The following is a 6,000-nucleotide window of genomic DNA, read 5'->3' as shown; positions in this document are numbered from 1 at the left end:
TTTTGCGTCTCCATGCTTGAGTAAATAGCTCAGAAATTATTTAAAAAGACCTTGGACCAGTGTGGTAGTGTGGCCGAGCGGTCTAAGGCGCTGGATTTAGGCTCCAGTCTCTTCGGGGGCGTGGGTTCGAATCCCATCACTGCCAACAACTGTGTTTTGTAGTCCAACTACAAATCCAAAGTAGAACAGAAGAGGAATATTAAACTTGTGTGTGTCTACGATAATCTTTAACCCTCTTTCTCTAGCAAAATGTGCCTTCCGACCATTTATCTTCAGCACTTCTTTGAATTTTCTATTTGCTCATCAAGAGACTTCGACTTCTTAAAATCCTCTTACTCACCTAAACATTCTCTGCCCGAGTTTGTTATTTGTACAATTTTCATGTCCAAGCTTTTCTACAGCTTTTGTGTTCTTGCAATTGGAAAGCTTTCAGTCTTCCTCTTCTAAAACTCTTGCTCACATTAAATCATCTCATGATTTGCTGTAGGCACCATCTTAACAGGAAGATTGCACAGGATGCTTCCACCTCCTATCTTGACTTAGGGAGGGGGTTCCCTGGTATTTCGTCAACACTTTTTTTCCCCTTTCTTTTTCTTCAGATTACATATGCTTTCTTAGATTATGAAAAAACGACTGAGCATCTAAGCACAAAGTCTCTCTTTATCCTTCATGTGTATATTTACATTTGTATTCCCCAGAGGGGAAAAAAAAATAAAGAAGGGGAATGTAAAAAATATTTCCCTGGGAGAAAACTTCCATACATTAAAGGTAGGGATGGGATTAATAGGAAAAGGATTGAAAAAAATCCTGGTATATTTTCCACTTGCACTCATTAAATCTAGTTATAGGTCACACATTATTGTGTTGTGAGTTTATAAAGTCAACTTAAAGGTTTTATTTTTTATTAAACCATGTAGGAGCAATACTGAAGCCACTAATGGTAAAGTAAGCCCCATTAATTTATTAGACTATAACAAGGATCCTCTTTCACAATTCAAAGCATTTCTATTTAGTCATATTATGTCATTCCAAAAACATGGCTATAGAGCATCTTCTCATTTGATATTTTCTAGTGGATCATAAATGATTAGGAGATAACAGATACAAATCTAAAAAGAAAGCCAGTAACTCACAGCTCTTGACTACGCAGAACCACATCTAATGCATGATCATAAAATGGACACTCAAAATTAAGTTTTGAGGTCGGCAGAGTGAGGTATTCTCTTGTTGCCTAAAAGTAGAATTCAGTCATTGCGCTAGGATAAAATCTGGAAGTTGGGTAGGCTAGAGCAACAGCAACAACAAAAAAACTACCATCCTCCTTCGAGCCGGAATCGAACCAGCGACCTAAGGATCACAGCAGCAAGGTACTTCTACAGTCCTCCGCTCTACCAGCTGAGCTATCGAAGGGAATGAAGAAATAGCCTTAGTGTGAAACTTTGTGTAGGTAGTAATCACTAGTGAGGCCCAGCTCTGGTTTATCCGAAGTTTGAATTCATATTGGCGATCAAGATGTCTCCAGAGGTTACTCGATAGTAAACCAAACCCTGGGAGCAATGTGCAGCATGAGAAATTGTGTCTGAGGAACTGGGAATGGACACAGAGCCAAAACTCTAACTGGGTTGTAACTGAGTAGTTTCTGGGCTAGGCTGCCGCAGAGTCATCCGTCAATTCTGTGAACCAATTCTTGCTCCAAAATCTCAGAACTCCTCTCTTCCCTCCGCGACCAGGCTGGCTGCAGTGGGGAAGTGGGCAGGATTCCACTCTCCTATGGCCGCTGCGAGTTCATGGCTATCAGCGGGATGAGGACAATTGCTCTCTTTCTCCTACAGGTCTGGAAAAGATTTTAGTAATCTACTTTCTCTCCTATATACTGATTTGAACAAATACCTAACTTTTTATCCTGACATCTTCCCTCTCAATTATCCAGGATCTGACTTTCTTAGAGAGTTCACCAATAAATGCTTCGTTTTCCTATCAAGTTTGTTTCAAGTGTGGACGAAAATGATAGTAAGGGGAGGAGAGATAAAAGCGGAAACGTCTAAGGTCCCAGCAAGATTTGAACTCGCGATCTCTGGTTTACAAGACCAGTGCTCTAACCCCTGAGCTATAGAGCCAGCCTCACCAGCAAAGAAATACCAACGAATCCCTGAAATTTGCAAAACTGCAGCTAAATAAATATCATTTATATTAAAGTAGAATATAACAAATAATTAAAAATAGAAAGGAACGTGTTTGGAAGAAAGTACCCCTTCAAGTATGGCAAAGAAACAGGTTCTTCACGAGGCCGAAACTGGAATGTAAGTCACAGGAAGGGTAGCACCATGCTCTTCAGCCTCAGGCCTGACATCACTGAGCTCGATCAATACCAAGGCCACGAGTGGAAACTTGGGGTAAAGTGAGGTAGGGAGAGGGCGCACTACAGAAAAGAATGATGCAGACATGACTTCAGCGTTCTTTTCGCCAATCTGCTTAAGTTTCATAAAGGTAAATGCTTCATCTTTCGTAGACTACGATTGGTGTTGTGGTTTGTTTCTGAAAGGGAGGTGACCTTCTCAAGTTCAGTACTTACCCCTAGGACCGAGCAGTGAGGTGTGAAGACATCCAGTCCTCCCCAGACCACCCGATTCCACCTACCTAGTCCCCGACCTTCAGCGGAGTCAGGCTCATTTACGATTTGAGCTTCCTTCAGGTTTCCCCCTGAAGCAAAAGCCGGATAGACTGGGGGGTGCCCTCTCGCTCGGCCCTGTAGTGCTCTTTGCTAACACTCTGAAGCTCAGAAGAAATGGACGGAGAGGAGGAGTGGAAGAAGGAACTCCACTCCAGTTTCAGTCCTCCCAGGTATCTGGTGCCCAGTCTAGAAGACTAATTCATTCAGTTCCTCCCCTGTGCCAGGAATGTGCTCAGTACAGGGTATAAGAAGTGCCAACGACGGAAGATGGAGCTCCGTTCCCCAAGCAGAAGGGACTGCAGAGTAAGGACAGAGTCCGTCCTTCCTACCCCGCCTACCACCTCCTGGGTAATAGAGAACTGGGCGCGTGCAGGCTTCTATAGAAGTGGTATTGGAAGCGGACATCGCGTCCCCGATGTCTCTGTGCGCGGGTAGAAAATGCCTGAAATCTAGACCTGCAGTACAAAGTTCACTAGATAAAGCTAAAAGGAAACAGCAAAAGCACACGTGCAAGATGTGATCCGGTAACTGCGCAGGCTAAGACAGCGCTTCCAGGATTTGGCCTCTATGGGAATATAGTTTCACCTTTCTCTACTGCTGCTCCTGGGGTTACCTTAGCTTCTGGATGAATTCAGTGGTTTTTATTTCAACTCGGTTCTCTAAGCCCAGACAGCTTGCAATGGTTTTGGTCCTAAGCCTGCGAGTATCCTGGCCTTCCCCAGAGGATGCACGCACGGACTCAGAGCTCAGTCTGAGTCCCTTACTAAACATTCTTATTCTGGGTATCTCAGTTCTTCCGGATCTGTATATTGATGCTCTTGAAACCTGGGAAGAAAAGATTATCGAGGTTAGCTGAATAATCATATAAGGTCCCCAGTTTTGATGGTGCCAATAACAAGGAGAACAATATTTATAAAGAGGAAAACAAGCTCTTCTCATGTTGGCTCGTTGGTCTAGTGGTATGATTCTCGCTTTGGGTGCGAGAGGTCCCGGGTTCAAATCCCGGACGAGCCCCACCCTTTTTCCCCCAGTTAAATGAGATGAACGCCACCAAGCTTAGGTCAGCCTACCTTAAAGCCCCTGTGAGCTTCGATCAGTTTGTAAGTACTTGGCCCCTCTGTCAACGACTCAGGAACAACGAAGATATGCTACCTTGGAAGTCCTAGTCTCCAGTTTGATTCTGAGAAGCCTCTACAGTCAACAGCCTTACCAGCCTGCAATTCACGCAGAGAAAACCTAGTTTTCCCTCCCTAGTGGTGGCGGGGTTAAAATTTCAGCACTATCAAGCTATCCCCAGCCACTGCGGAACCAGGTGACCAACACTGCCAGTGGGGACCTCTCGCCTGCTGCTCCCTTCAGCAGTGCATTAGGTAGATCTGCCTGTTTTCCCCATTGTCTCTGGTGAACCCTTTCCCCTCTCACCTCCCACCTCTGGCCTACATCCCAGGTCTTGTATGCATAAATATAAATAAAAAAAATTTTAAAGGGGGCATTTCACAGAGAAGAGTGATGTCTGGAGGGGTTGCAAAGTTGGGAGGGAACTACCTTCCCCACTCAGCCCAGGGACAGGGCGCCTACCCCTGGCCGCAGGGCTCTGGACCAGTTAGCAGAGCAAGTGTGCTGCCCAGTTTGGTGAGTCTGGCTGCCCAACAGCAGAAAGTGCTGGGATGGCCTTCAACGCAAAGAACCCTGGGCCAAAGACTCAGACATTTATTGCATCAAAGACAGCATTGAATTTTTCCAGAATTTTTATTTTCCAAAAGTGCAATCTAAGATAACCACAGTCGTCTTGGAACTTCTGGCAAGAATCCACCAGATGCTTAGTGTTCTTTCATTACTCACTTGGACATCAAGGGGGCTGTAAGTGGTGTGGGGTGTCTAACTGAAGCCTTAGAGTGCAGTTCACTCCTGTTTGTAGAAGTTGCCCAAACTTATGAACTACTGGAAGGACAGGCCTGCAAACTTGTTTCTTCCTAGGCAGCTTGGAAATGGGGGATCTTTGGCAAGATTTCTGTCTAGCCCAATTATATCCATTCTTTGTGAGGTTTGTCTCTTGGATAAGTTATGTGGCCAGGCAAGAAAAATGAGTTTTGGGGTTGATATTTGAAAGGAGGGCAGAATGAGGGTAGAATCTTCCAGCAAATCTTGACTTCTAGGTTGGTGGTCCCCCCAGAAACTCCATTAGGTGTAGCTGGAGCTTCTATGTATTTGCTATGGGTGCCAGAGGTATTTGGATATAAACTCCTAGCATCCAGGGAGAAGAAATTTTAGGAATAAAAAAACACAGAATGCTCTCTAACACTGGTTTGGTTGAGAGCCCACAAAAAAAGAGCATTCACACAGAAAAAATGATTTAAGGATAGACCCTGGGGATAGCCAGTGTTTAAAGAATAAGAACAGAAAAGCAGTGAATGTAGGAACTTGATAAGGAAACCTCATGATATTGATTTGTTCTAATGACTGGTTTGGTTATTCTGGGACTGTAGCCCAACCTGCACAGGCATTTAAAGCAGAAAGTCTAGGGAAGATAACAGTTGGGTGGGTTGAATAATAAGGGGACAGTGTGAACATGTAAGTCAAACATTCTTTTTAGGAGCATTAGTGAAAGGGAAGACCTGGACAGTTGACTGGAGGTTTTAGTATTAGACTCCATAATTATCCCAAGTAGGCACCATGATGATTCAGTAGATTCTTCCTTTCCCTGCCCTGAAATTTGCATAGAGGCACGTTGGTTTAATAAGTGTTCTCCTTGATCTAGGTGTGTCCTGATTCTTAAAGGCTTTTATGACCACTGAGATGAAAGAGGCACCATTACACCTGCTATTCCCTTGGCAGGAGGCAGAAATTGGACTCTCCAATCAAGACAGAGAGAACACATTATGAGCAAAGACACAGAGGAGGAAATTTATCAGGGACCAGTCTGAACAGGGAGGTGAAAGGAGGAAATTCTGGTGGCAGAAATATGTCTAACACACTCTCAGATGGCAGGGAGAGGGGAGTCTCAAAACCCAAATAAAATCTTTTTTATAAAAAGATTTTTATAATGCAGCAACCTTATTGATATAATTTTTCACCCATATAAAGTGTACATTTAAACGCTTTTAGTATATTCACAGTTGTACCACCATCACATTTAATTTTTTTTTTTAGATTTATTTATTTGCGCATACAGAACTGGGGTACAGGCCAGAGACTCAGGGGCGGTGAGAGGCTTCACCAGAGACAGAGCAGGGAGCAGAACAGGCAGATCGACGAAGTACACTGCTGAGGGGAGCAGCGGGCGGGTCAGGAGAGGTCTGCCATGCCATGTGGTCACCTCCGGGGCAGGC

General features: G+C 44.2%; 4 non-coding genes across 4 annotated transcripts; 2 read left to right on the top strand and 2 right to left on the bottom strand.

Annotated features, from left to right (window-relative positions):
• Positions 1-63: 63 nt before the first annotated feature.
• TRNAL-UAG lies at positions 64-145 on the top strand. Its single transcript has one exon. It is a non-coding gene; the product is annotated as a tRNA-Leu (tRNA).
• Positions 146-1,319: 1,174 nt separating this feature from the next.
• On the bottom strand, positions 1,320-1,410 carry TRNAY-GUA. The gene is given in 2 exon segments: positions 1,320-1,355; positions 1,374-1,410. It is a non-coding gene; the product is annotated as a tRNA-Tyr (tRNA).
• A 634-nt stretch (positions 1,411-2,044) lies between these two features.
• Positions 2,045-2,117, bottom strand: TRNAT-UGU. The gene has a single exon. It is a non-coding gene; the product is annotated as a tRNA-Thr (tRNA).
• A 1,496-nt stretch (positions 2,118-3,613) lies between these two features.
• TRNAP-UGG lies at positions 3,614-3,685 on the top strand. Its single transcript has one exon. It is a non-coding gene; the product is annotated as a tRNA-Pro (tRNA).
• The last annotated feature ends 2,315 nt before the right edge of the window (positions 3,686-6,000 follow it).

This window comes from Condylura cristata, unplaced genomic scaffold (assembly GCF_000260355.1).
Source record: "Condylura cristata isolate star-nosed mole 26May11 unplaced genomic scaffold, ConCri1.0 scaffold00045, whole genome shotgun sequence".
NCBI classification, from domain to species: Eukaryota; Metazoa; Chordata; class Mammalia; order Eulipotyphla; family Talpidae; genus Condylura; species Condylura cristata.
This window is presented reverse-complemented; position numbering and strand designations above follow the sequence as displayed.